The sequence below is a fragment of the Neovison vison genome, chromosome 2 (assembly GCF_020171115.1).
Source record: "Neovison vison isolate M4711 chromosome 2, ASM_NN_V1, whole genome shotgun sequence".
In the NCBI taxonomy this organism is placed as follows: domain Eukaryota; kingdom Metazoa; phylum Chordata; class Mammalia; order Carnivora; family Mustelidae; genus Neogale; species Neogale vison.
Genome location: NC_058092.1, coordinates 154,866,250 through 154,878,771, shown reverse-complemented (window position 1 = coordinate 154,878,771; position 12,522 = coordinate 154,866,250). Strand labels below are relative to the sequence as shown.

The window sequence follows — 12,522 nt, the reverse complement described above, 5'->3', positions numbered from 1 at the left end:
CCACTGTCCCAGTAAGAGGCAAAATTGATGCTTAAATGCCCATTCATTACTTCTCAGCCTAGTTTTTTTTTTTTTAAGATTTTATTTATTTATTTGACAGAGAGAAATCACAAGTAGATGGAGAGGCAGGCAGAGAGAGAGAGAGGGAAACAGGCTCCCTGCTGAGCAGAGAACCCGATGCGGGACTCGATCCCAGGACCCTGAGATCATGACCCGAGCCGAAGGCAGCAGCTTAACCCACTGAGCCACCCAGGTGCCCCTCAGCCTAGTTTCTTATCAACTTACTGCGGAGTGAGAAGCTTCCCGATGCTCTGTGTTGTGGAATAGCCACAGGATACACTTCTGTGTCTTGCTCTCTGGGAGATCATGGTCCTGTTTTGGTGAAAGACAGAACATGTGTGTGCACGTTAGCTAAAAAGCTGTGGAGTGACAGAAAGAACACGCAGACGGGTCGTACGCAGACTGCGGGAGGGATTCACATTCTCCTTCATTATGTGCCAAAGACAATACTTCACAACACTTCCCACCTGCAGTGGTTGCAGACGTGGTCTGCCATCTGATTTGCTCAGCCACAGAACAGCTGGGAACCACTTATTATGTGGGGGAGGGAATGATGCTAATAGGACTGTTTCGTGGACCGATGGTCAATATATATATAAATCCCGGGATGGTAGTAAGTACTTTGCTCTGCTTGCTGCCTGTCATTTTTCTCATGGGATTCCAGTCTCCTGAGGCCTTCAGACTGCCTGTCCCGATGTGTCTTAGACCACTGAGTGAATATGTCCTCTTAGCCACGTAGCACATCCTATCCAGCCACAGAAAGCAAGCCACGGTTGGAGGCTGGGCTAAGGAGATGCTTAGGACTTCCTCCCATGCCCCTCCCAGCCCTGACCTCGATCTAATCCCATGGTTCATGCCCGGGGGAAGGGGAAGAGATCTGGATTGTTGTTAGATTTCAGCCGAGGACACTGACCGTTGGATACGACTTGTGCTTTCCTGTGGTGCCTTATGACATGTCCTTATACTATTGCATCTGCCTCTGAGGCTCCTTCCCACTCCTGCATCCTGAGCTGGCCCATGGAAGTCGTTCTACAGCTGTATGTGTGCCCACGCACCCTCGTACCCAGGTACCCAGGTACCCACACGTACAAGTGTGGCTGTGCCTCGCAGACTTTGTCATAGGATTAGACACATGCCCGTGTAATGTGTATTGTATTTTTATATACATACGATGTGGAATACCCAAGATGAAACATACACGTGACTTTATTATTATGTTTACAGATACATGTATTTACATTTGAGGCTTAAAACGATCCCTTTTTCATCCTGCCATCCAGATGTGTCCTGCTTCTTTTTCCTTCTTCTTTTCACCACACAGAGATCTGTTACACGCCTCTCGTCTCTCGCTCCAGGTGACGGCTCTTTGCTGGGGGAAAAGCTAGGTCATGCTTAACTTAGAATCCACTGTAGTGTTTCACAAAGCCTTGGGGTTTTGAACTGAATTCGTGGGCAGTACCCCTGCAGGTGTGCCCTGGGCTCTACGGAGAAGCCAGGCTTTCTCACAGGCCAGCTTGTGGCATTCGGAGCAGCCCAGGGCGGCAGGCAGGCCGGTCTCCTAGTCCGCATTTTACAGATGAGGAGACAAAAACTCAGGAGGGTTTCCTGGTGAAGCAGCTATGAAGAGGCCTTCTCGTATGCATCCACAGCTGCCTTTGGGTCTGAACCCACAAAAGGTAGTTTCTTTCGGGAGATCCAAGGAAGTTTTTCTCTTAGGCTGAAACAAGGATCTCTCTGCGGTGTGGTAGGCTGAGGGGGCAGGGCCCTTGAACTTGCATCCTCTCACCTCTAGTCTTATCCCACCGATGTTCTCAGCTGCGGATGTGAGGATGAGCAGAGCACTAACAGCACGGAGAGTCACCACACTGGGGCATCTCACAGTCTGAGTGACCCTGCAACAGGTGGCCTTTGGCATCTCCTTTATTTACTCTCAGGGATGCAGGCAGGCCCCTCCCAGCTTTGGGGAAGTTTGGGGTGTGCAGGTGCAGGTTTTGATAGCTCCGCTGCCTTTCTTCTACCCTAGGGAGATAAAGCTGCATGCTGTTCCTGACCAGAAATATGAGCCGGAAAAATCACTATTATTATGTGGGCTTCCCGTTTAAGAAGGAAGACACACCTTTTCCAAGCTGATGGGCTGCAGCATGGACTCCCAGAAATAGAGGGTTTGAAAGAACCAATGTGGAGTCCTGGGGCTTGATGGGTCAGAGATTGCTTGGTCTAGGGCTTTTAATTAATTGTGCATTAACTGAGTTTTTCCTATGCGATGCCAGTTTTTCTTTTAGAAGCTGCTGACTTGGGGGACTATCTCAGAGGTGCCCCAGCCAGAAGACTGGATCTTATATGTGTGAATAGCTTTGCTGACAAACGTCTTTGTTGTTTGCGAGAATGGTTTCTTCTTAGGCCGGGTGGAGAGATCCTGACAAATAATGAAATTGGCAAATCTGGAAGCCGTATGAAGAGAGGTTGTAGAGACCCGTGTTGTTACAGATATGTGGAAAACAGACCACTCAGCATCACGATTATTATCATCGTCACCCATAAAGATTCTTCCTAGAGACCAGCTCTAAGCTCAGGGTGCTGTCTCGGGAGAAGGTGTTTCTGATTTACTCAACTTGGTAGTGTGCATGTTGATAGGGAAGGATATGCCTCTTTCCCTGGATAAACTATTCAGTTTGAAAAGGAACTTCCTAATAGCACTCGGCACCTCTCAGCGGATCACTGGTGGAGACTTTCTGTGCTTACGTAGAGCCATCATTTCTGACCGTAGCTCGCTGGGAATCATCTGGTGGGTGTTGGAGAGCGGCTAGAGGTCCGAGGTGGTACGCTGGGCTGGAGAGAGCCAATGGCTTTTTATTTGGACATGATAGTAGAAACCAAAGCAGCAGTTTGAATTTTCTGGTGTCTGTTTTGGATCAATTATCTTAGTAGGATGGAACGAAGAGCTTCCTGTTCAGAGATCTCCTAGCTGCCCTTGATAGAGCCAACATTGTTTTCTTCCAATGACCAAGAGACCATTTTTGGAACTCCACAGTGTGGGAGCTGACAGGGCAGGGACGTAGAAAGGACAGGGGCCACTGGAAAGATGTGTTGGTTCGAATTTCCTTTATCCGTGGGATTCCAATCCTTCAGCCTTAAAAGGAACTCTTTGTTTCCTCTCACAATTTTTTCTCATAATGGGAGAGGTCTGGACGGATGCTCTTATCCAGTGAGTGTGATCCTCCCTCCGCATTAACCCAGGCTCCTCGTTCCATCCCATACTGACTCCGCTCTGATAATAGGACTGGGTGTGAGGGGTGGGGAAGGATGGGACACAGAGAGGAAGGGTGTGACGGGTTCTGGGGTTTTCTTTGGGCCACATCCCTGCTTGTGGGGTGTGAGTTTCCATCTACATGTCATCAATCAAGGAGGGTGTGACTCGCAGCTCGTCCCTCTCCAGTGCCGTTGGCTCGGCTTCCCCGGCCTCTGCACACCAGGGGCTAGCGGGGCTGAACCCTGTCCAGCAGCACATGGCCAACTGTGAAGTGAGACGGGTGTAATTCCGGTCCTAACAACAGAGATGGGCGCTGCGACGGTCCTCCGTAACATTCTTCAGACGCCGGTGACGGGCTCGTACTATTAGCCTGTGGTTGACCTCGGCATCCCTCAGCTCCTGGAATCTTTCATGCCTCACGGGAAATGTGCACTGGCAGCTCACTGATGAATTGTTTCTTGTTGTGCATTTGGAAGGGACGTGCCACATTGCTTTACAAACTGTTGGCACAAACTGTGGAACCGACCCAAGGTTCCAAGGAGGCTGGCAGCACCGTGGTGGCCGCGTCCGGGACTGCTCTCAGCACGACCGAGCAGCACGGGCAGCCAGCCGGGGCTGCTCCTTGCTCCCCACTGCGTATGGCTGGTGGCACCCCGGGGAGGGCAAAGGACTGTTCAGGAGCTCAGCCGTGCCCGTCACAAGTGTCTTCAGCCCACAGGGAGCAGCCCAGGCTGATACCACGGCTCCCTTCAAGACAGAGGTGAAATAATCAAAAGTTCACCATTGACTGGAGCAAAATCAGTATTCCCACTCTGCCCTCAGATCCGTATCTTACGGAGTGAGGGGGCACCGTGAATGAACGCAGCGAGGTCTGCATTGGGGTACGGGCCCCCACATCCAGGGTGACCCTCACAGTCTGTGCAGAGAGGCAGCTGTGTGTCCCCGGGCGCAGGCCTATGTGTGCCCGCAGCCGTGTTATTAGGCAGAGCCCCTTGTTAGGCCTGTCCACGGTCCTGGGCACCGCTCTGCAGGTGCGTCTCCCAAGTCTCACGTTGATCCTGGCTTGCTTTCTTACTGAGATTTGTATTAAAAACCACATATTAATTTTAACCTTCCTGTTGTTTAAATGCTAAATTTTGCTCACTATAATCCTATGAGTTATCCTGGACAGCATATTGGTTTTATGCCCATTTTGCAGATGAGGCTGCTGAGGGCCCCAAGTCACACAGCAACAATGTTCTGACATCTTTGGCTAATTTTTGATCTCGGGGTGTCCGTGCAGGGGGAGAGATGGTTAAGGCTGACAGCCCAGGAGAGACCAGGGCTTCAAACTCAATGCCCCGGCAGGGAATGGAAAGAAGTCCCTCTAGTCAGGGCAGGGGTCTTTGGGTCCAAGCAGAAGAGAATGGGTGTCATTCTAGGTCAGCAATGGTTGTCTCTGTGCCCCACAGATCCCCTGGGGTCACCTGACAGGGCTCAGAGCCAACAGGTCTCTACACCCAGGCAGCCAGCTGCTTCGGGTCAGACAGGTGTGCCAGGGGAGTTCTGAAGAAAGGATGTAGGAGGAAGGGGAGATGGCAAGAAAGCCAGGCCTGGCGTTATGGGGACTGGAAATCTGGTTTATAAAACAAACGTTGGGTCAGACGATGTTGAAGGTTCCTTCCAGATCTGGAACACTTTGCACTTTCAGATTTTGTGAAATCAGTTAAAAGACATTGCTTGAAAACACAGTCATTCCGTTCCTGATAGCCACCAGATGTGTTCCCCAGCTGAGGTCTCTGGGCAAACTGTGACCATCCGCGGGACACGACGTTCAAGTCCTGTCTTTTCTCAGTGAGGCAGTGCTAATGAAGGACTCTCCTCTTCCTTCCCGATTTAGAAAAAAAAAAAATGTCATTTTGTGCTAGATTGAGTTTACAAATTTACAAATTCTACAAATTCTCTGTGTTTTGTTTCCTTCAAGGAGTTTCCAACTTGGGTCTGTGATCGTTCAGGTAGGTTCTTCTTGGAAGACTTGTAAATTGTAGACTCACCCATTCTTCTTTTTTAATTTAGGGATCAGATGAACTGTTTTCAGCTAGAGCCCCAGGCTTTCTTCACGATGGGACATAATCATCTTAGACTGATTGCAGCCAGCTCCTCTAAGACTGCGGCTGTGGGCAATCTCTCGGCACCCGTGAACGCATGTGGCTTATTTTAAAAGTTGTTCCTCTAGTCAATTTCAATTTTTTATTGTCCATAATTATCACTTTGAGAACTGTTGCGTACCTCAGTGCTACATCATTTGAGTATCTTCTACATTCTTCTATTCCTTGTCACTAAATTCTCTTATCCCTGACGGGTTCCAAGAACATTTCCCTGTTTGTAGGTTGTGTGTCCCTATTCCCGGCTCGAAATCCTCAGTGTTCATTGGACACCACTAGGCTGTTCTCCAGACCTTGAGCCAGAGGCTGAGAGCTCCTCCAGGGAAAGGTAATTCAGTTCTGCTCAGACAGAACCTTTTCAAGTGACTGCAGGGACTGTCCCCAGGCTGGAAATGCCAGTTCATTGCTCAGTGGGAATTTAGTTAGTTAAGAACACTTCCATCCCACACCGCTAAGGGGTGATAATTAATCATCTTGTGCTGATTCCTAGGCTGCTGGGATGACCTGAGCCAGAACCTTCAGGTTTCCGTAGATGCTTGCGGGGCTGGGGAGGGTGCTGTGCCGTATACACTGGGGACATTTTTCTTAGTTTGTTCATCTTGGCTGACATATCATTGCTATTTTGTACACCCTTTTGGGCAGATTTCTTCAGCTTCCTCTTTGAGTTGTACTGATGTTGGTGTTTGATTTTTTTATTCAGTTACTTGTGTAGACAACTAGACACCCCCCCCCCCCGCTGTTCATTCATTTTGTTCAGCTTTGGTCTATTTTTGCAGTCTTTCTCCAGCAAAATGTGTAAATCTTTAGTTTACTCACTGAAGCATTTTAGGAAATGCAATATATAATATTCTCCAGTTTCAAGAATCCTACTGAACTGTTGCTTTGTCAGCAGGTTTTGAAAGAGCCTGAGAGAAATGTAAAGTTTAAACTGTTTGTGTAGGTTTTGCTGTACTTGTTCTTAGGCAGATAATAAATAATTGAAGATGACTCAGAAAAGCATCATAGACCCAAATCAGAAAGTACAACCTTTTGGGCAAACCTCATAGTTATGGAAAGTATACATGTTTATACATTTAGGAAAACAACATACATTTAAAAAATATTGGATTATTAAGAGGAAATGCAAGCAGTTCAGGGCAGTTCTTTAAAATATTCTGGGACAGCGGGACATTACTTATTATTAAAATAGAATTAGTGATTGACATGGAAATCTGAAATTGCCTTTGGATCACTTAATAGAGTAAACCTAGAGGCAGCCTCATTTTCCCCTCGGATTAAATTGTAGGGTTTTAAGGATTAGACTCATGGGAGTGTGCTGGAGAAAAGCTCTATAGCCCAGAGTTGAAATTCTTTTCAATGTTTAAATACATCTGGGTTATGATAGTAGTTGAACATGTGGAGCCCACTTGGGTACCAGTCTTTGAAAAAGAAGAGGCCAGGAATTTGTTTCCCCATTGTATGTGGATACGTATCCCTGAATGACTTGTGAGGAAGGGGTGGAGAGCAGAGTACTTACGATCTGAACGTGAGACTGTGGATATTGGTGACTCTTACTTCATTTCCTCTTCATTGGGCAGCTTAAAATCCCTTATGGACAAACGCTTGCAAGTTGACTGCTTCTGGCATAGGAATTACAGTTAGAATGTGGAGTAAGACGGTTTGAGAGACGCGGAGATGTCTGCTGGAATTAACACTTGGAATATTTGGGCAAGCCAAATGCCAAGTTAGTCAGTTGAAAATAAAGCTGTGATTCTTAATAGAACTAGCCTCAGAGGCAAGGTATGACTGTGTGATGTCAGGCATTCTCCCAGTGGGGGGTGGGAACTGGCAAGAGACAGCGGGACGATGGTGTGCTTGTGTGTGCACGTGTGCTCTGTCTGATCCCTATCAAATTTGGAAGACTGCAAATCCAGTCCATTCAGTACTAGAACTCACTCCCTCTACCCACATTCCCACATCAGTGCCCCGACTACAGGACGTCTTTCCTAGGAAGCTGGAAATCCTCACACACTCTCACTTGTTCTCTTTCTGCTATCCCCTGTGGAAGTACTTATACAAGCCACAGAGATGTATTTTATTTTTAAGATTTTATTTATTTATTTGACAGACAGAGATCACAAGTAGGCAGAGAGGCAGGCAGAGAGAGAGAGAAGGGGAAGCAGGCTCCCCGCTGAGCCGAGAGCCCCATGCAGGGCTCGATCCCAGGACCCTGAGATCATAACCCGAGCCAAAGGCAGAGGCTTTAACCCACTGAGCCACCCAGGCGCCCTGTAGGTGTATTTTATTAAGAGGAATTTGTAGTCTTACAGAGTGTGACATCTCAATCACAGTCTGCTGAGTTAGTTGGAGGAGTGGGACTTCACCACCAAACTCTGGAGTAGCTGAGTGTAGTATTTTAGTCAGAGTTCAGACAGGATCCCTGAAATTCAGAGAAAGCCTCAGTAAGGAGATGAGTCACTAATTCGATCCATCCATATCCAGAGAATGAATCAAAGGGCTGAAAGTCTGAGTATTTCTCTGGCCTATTTTCCCTTATTTCTTTCATTTAATCTTTTCGGCTTGGGGCAGAGAGGGAAACATCACCTATATTTACCCTAGTTAAAAACCCATGTGCTTCGTTTCTGTCAGATTACTCAAAACTACTTTCTCATTCTGATACAGTCATGTTTATTTGTGTGAATGCTTTATTAAAAGCCTTTTTATACATCATTCCAGTCAAGATCCCCGGGATGAATACGAGTGTCGGTTACATGAGCAGACACCGCATCATGCTCACGGCAGGGATGGCCACGGGGTGCCAGGGCTCTGGGCTCTTGGTACGAATCTCCCCCATTGCATTATGCAGGCTTCCCCAAGAGCCAATGTCTCAGGTAGTCAGCTCGAGAGCTTTTCCAGCCATATAGAATGGCTTGCCCCAATGAGTCTTTGTGTCCTGTCGTGTCTCCTTGAGATCATCTGAAGTCTGGAGGCATTCTTGGCATTTTTGTTGTCTGTGCCTCATGCACGTCTTACTGGTGGCATGTGACATTATCATCTGTGAGCCAAGAAGGGCCCAAAGAAGGAAAAAGGTGAAGTAGATAAAATCCTGCATTTCCTGAAGCTATTTTTGCTGTCATTTTAAAAAAAGATTTTATTTATTTATTTGACAGACAGAGATCACAAGTGGGCAGAGAAGCAGGCAGAGAGAGAGAGAGAGAGAGAGAGAGGAACAGGCTCCCCACTGAGCAGAGAGCCCAATGCGGGACTCGATCCCAGGACCCTGAGATCATGACCCGAGCCGAAGGCAGAGGCTTAACCCACTGAGCCACCCAGGCGCCCCTGCTGTCATTTTTATTAACATATAATGTATTATGTGCTTCGGGGGTACAGTTCTGTGAATTATCAGTCTTATACAGTTCACAGCACTCACCATAGCACATACCTTCCCCAGTGTCCATCACCCAGCCACCCCATCCCTCCCCCCAATCCTCCAGTAGCCCTCAATTTCTTTCCTGAGATTAAGAGTCTCTTGTGGTTTGTCTTCCTCCTGATCCCATCTTGTTTCACTTTTTTCCCTGCCTGCCCCCCACAAACCCCTGCCCTGCCTCTCAAATTCCTCATATCAGAGAGATCGTATGATTATTATCTTTCTCCGATTGACTTATTTCACTTTTGCTGTCATTTTCTTAACCACTTGCCTTGACCAAAGGTTAAAGGACTAAGCAGTAATTGGCAAGGTTGTTAATGTCAACAGATTCCTGTATTTTTTTTTTAATTCAAGAGCCAAATAATACCTGTTCCAGGGTGGCTGTCATTTTGCCCTTTATGTCCTTTCTAACTTGATTCAATGGCAATCTCTCATTCTTTTTTTTTTTAAGATTTTTAATTTTTTTAAAATAAAATAATTTATTTATTTTTAGAAAAGCAGTATTCATTATTTTTTCACCACACCCAGTGCTCCATGCAATCTGTGCCCTCCATAATACCCACCACCTGGTGCCCCAACCTCCCACCCCCCTGCCACTTCAAACCCCTCAGATTGTTTTTCAGAGTCCATAGTCTCTCATGGTTCACCTCCCCTTCCAATTTCTCCCAACTCCATTCTCCTCTCTAACACCCCTTGTCCTCCATGGTATTTGTTATGCTCCACAAATAAGTGAGACCATATGATAATTGACTCTCTCTGCTTGCTTATTTCACTCAGCATAATCTCTTCCAGTCCCGTCCATGTTGCTACAAAAGTTGGGTATTCGTCCTTTTTGATGGAGGCATAATACTCCATAGTGTATATGGACCACATCTTCCTTATCCATTCATCCGTTGAAGGGCATCTTGGTTCTTTCCATAGTTTGGTGACCGTGGCCATTGCTGCTATAAACATTGGGGTACAGATGGCCCTTCTTTTCACTACATCTGTATCTTTGGGGTAAATACCCAGCAGTGCAATTGCAGGGTCATAGGGAAGCTCTATTTTTAATTTCTTGAGGAATCTCCACACTGTTCTCCAAAGAGGCTGCACCAACTAGCATTCCCACCAACAGTGTAAGAGGGTTCCCCTTTCTCCACATCCTCTCCAACACATGTTGTTTCCTGTCTTGTTAATTTTGGCCATTCTAACGGGTGTAAGGTGATATCTCAATGTGGTTTTAATTTGAATCTCCCTGAGGGCTAGTGATGATGAACATTTTTTCATGTGTCTGATAGCCATTTGTATGTCTTGATTGGAGAAGTGTCTGTTCATATCTTCTGCCCATTTTTTGATATGTTTGCCTGTTTCATGTGGGTTGAGTTTGAGGAGTTCATTATAGATCCTGGATATCAACCTTTTGTCTGTACTGTCATTTGCAAATATCTTCTCCCATTCCGGGGGTTGCCTCTTTGTTTTTTTTGACTGTTTCCTTTGCTGTGCAGAAGCTTTTGATTTTGATGAAGTCCCAAAAGTTTATTTTCGCTTTTGTTTCCTTTGCCTTTGGAGACATATCTTGAAAAAAGTTGCTGTGGCTGATATCGAAGAGATTACTGTCTATGTTCTCCTCTAGCATTCTGATGGATTCCTGTCTCACGTTGAGGTCTTTTATCCATTTTGAGTTTATCTTTGTGTACGGTGTAAGAGAATGGTCGAGTTTCATTCTTCTACTTATAGCTGTCCAGTTTTCCCAGCACCATTTATTGAAGAGACTGTCTTTTTTCCACTGTATATTTTTTCCTGTTTTGTCAAAGATTAATTGACCATAGAGTTGAGGGTCCTTATCTGGACTCTCTACTCTGTTCCACTGGTCTATGTGTCTGTTTTTATGCCAGTACCATGCTGTCTTGGTGATCACAGCTTTGTAATAAAGCTTGAAATCAGGTAACGTGATGCCCCCAGCTTTATTTTTGTTTTTCAGCATTTCTTTAGCGATTCAGGGTCTCTTCTGATTCCCTGCATATTCTCAGATCACAATGCTTTGAAACTGGAGCTCAATCACAAGGAAAAGTTCAGAAGGAACTCAAACACCTGGAAGCTAAAGACCACTTTGCTTAAGAATGCTTGGATCAACCAGGAGATCAAAGAAGAACTGAAACAATTCATGGAAACCAATGAGAATGAAGACACTTCTGTCCAAAACCTATGGGATACAGCAAAGGCGGTCCTAAGGGGGAAATACATAGCCATCCAAGCCTCCCTCAAAAAAATTGAAAAATCCAGAATACACCAGCTTTCTCTACACCTTAAAGAACTGGAGAATCAACAACAAATCAAACCAACTCCACACATAAGAAGGGAAATCATCAAGATTAGAGCTGAGATCAATGAGGTAGAAACCAGAGATACAGTAGAACGTATCAATGAAACTAGAAGCTGGTTTTTTGAAAGAATCAATAAGATCGATAAACCATTGGCCACACTAATCCAAAAGAAAAGAGAGAAAGCCCAAATTCATAAAATTATGAATGAAAAGGGAGAGATCACAACTAACACCAAGGAAGTAGAAACAATCATCAGAAGTTATTATCAACAGTTATATGCCAATAAGCTTAGCAACCTAGATGAAATGGATGCATTCCTGGAAAACTATAAAATACCAAAATTGAACCAGGAAGAAATCGACAACCTGAATAGACTGATATCTAATAACGAGATTGAAGCAGTGATCAAAAACCTCCCAAAAAACAAGAGCCCAGGACCTGATGCATTCCCTGGGGAATTCTACCAAACTTTCAAAGAAGAAATAACACCTATTCTCCTGAAGCTGTTTCAAAAAATTGAAGCAGAAGGAAAACTTCCAGACTCTTTCTTTGAAGCCAGCATTACCCTGATCCCCAAACCAGGCAAAGACCCTACCAAAAAGGAGAATTTCAGACCAATATCACTGATGAATATGGATGCTATGATTCTCAACAAGATCCTAGCAAATGGGATCCAACAGCACATTAAAAAGATTATCCACCATGATCAGGTGGGATTCATCCCTGGGCTACAAGGATGGTTCAACATTCGCAAATCAATCAATGTGATAGAACAAATTAATGAGAGAAGAGAGAAGAACCACATGGTCCTCTCAATTGATGCAGAAAAAGCATTTGACAAAATCCAGCATCTGTTCCTGATTAAAACGCTTCAAAGTATAGGGATAGAGGGAACATTCCTGAACCTCATCAAATCTATCTATGAAAGACCCACAGCAAATATCATCCTCAATGGGAAAAAGCTTGCAGCCTTCCCGTTGAGATCAGGAACAAGACAAGGATGCCCACTTTCACCACTCTTGTTCAACATAGTATTAGAAGTCCTAGCAACAGCAATCAGACAACAAAGAGAAATAAAAGGTATCCAAATTGGCAATGAAGAAGTCAAACTCTCTCTCTTCGCAGATAACATGATTCTTTATATGGAAAACCCAAAAGACTCCACCCCCAAACTACTAGAACTCATACAGCAATTCAGCAATGTGGCAGGATACAAAGTCAATATGCAGAAATCAGTGGCTTTCTTATACACTAACAATGAAAATACAGAAAGGGAAATTAGAGAATCGATTCCATTTACTATAGCACCAAGAACCATAAGATACCTGGGAATAAACCTAACCAAAGAGGTAAAGGATC

The 12,522-nt window shown here is 45.4% G+C and overlaps 1 protein-coding gene across 1 annotated transcript in view; it reads left to right on the top strand.

The window, feature by feature from the left end:
* Positions 1-12,522, top strand: part of DISC1 (DISC1 scaffold protein) — a 312,576-nt gene that overhangs the window by 71,688 nt on the left and 228,366 nt on the right. The gene's annotated exons all lie outside the window — the stretch shown is intronic.